The sequence below is a fragment of the Orycteropus afer genome, unplaced genomic scaffold, assembly GCF_000298275.1.
Source record: "Orycteropus afer afer isolate SDZICR_OR568_19922 unplaced genomic scaffold, OryAfe1.0 scaffold00171, whole genome shotgun sequence".
In the NCBI taxonomy this organism is placed as follows: domain Eukaryota; kingdom Metazoa; phylum Chordata; class Mammalia; order Tubulidentata; family Orycteropodidae; genus Orycteropus; species Orycteropus afer.
Window position 1 is genome coordinate 3371628 of NW_006921758.1, and position 774 is coordinate 3372401.

Sequence of the window (774 nt, forward strand, 5' to 3'; positions counted from 1 at the left end):
TCAGTTATAGCAAGGATTATGAGGCTGGCACAGGAGACCCAGCAGTGTTTTGTTCTGTTGTACATGGGGTCACTATGAGTGGGAGATGACTCGACGGCACCTAACACCACCACCAAAACAAAATATACCAGAATGAACAGATCACATATTATAAGAGCTTCAGTACATGGCAAGGACGTTTAGGGCCAAGCCAGACTCCACAAAAAGCTGCAGGCAGATCTAAGGAGATTTGTAGTAACTGTGGCCACTATCCTTTGTTATTGTTTGAATGGACAAAAGTGTTCCAAATCCAAAACGTTAATGATTTCTCTTTTAGATTTTTATTTTGAGGACCTCCTCTTCTGGTGGTGCATGGTTAAAGCATTAGGACTTCAGCTTTTCACTTATGAGAACAATATTCCTTCTGAAGAATTTTTGCCTTAAAAAGTTAATTCTAGATCACCACTACCTAAAGTGTTTAAATCCACCCTGTTGCATATTTTGAAGTTAAAAAGATCTTATTCATTTAGGAATTTTCCATTCCTGATGATTCAGTGGCATAAACTCTCCATGGGAATTGTTAATGCTGACTTTAATACTTGATATGGAGTACACTGTTAATGTTTCTGATATTTCTTAGAGATTTGTTAGGTCCTATGTGCCTCAATTAGGAGCTCTGGTAGCATAGTGGCTAAAAGCACTTGACTGCTATCCAGAGGGCTGGCGGTTCAAACCCACCAGCCACTCCTCGGAAGGAAGGTTGGGCAATCCTACTTCCGTAGTGATACTGCCTCG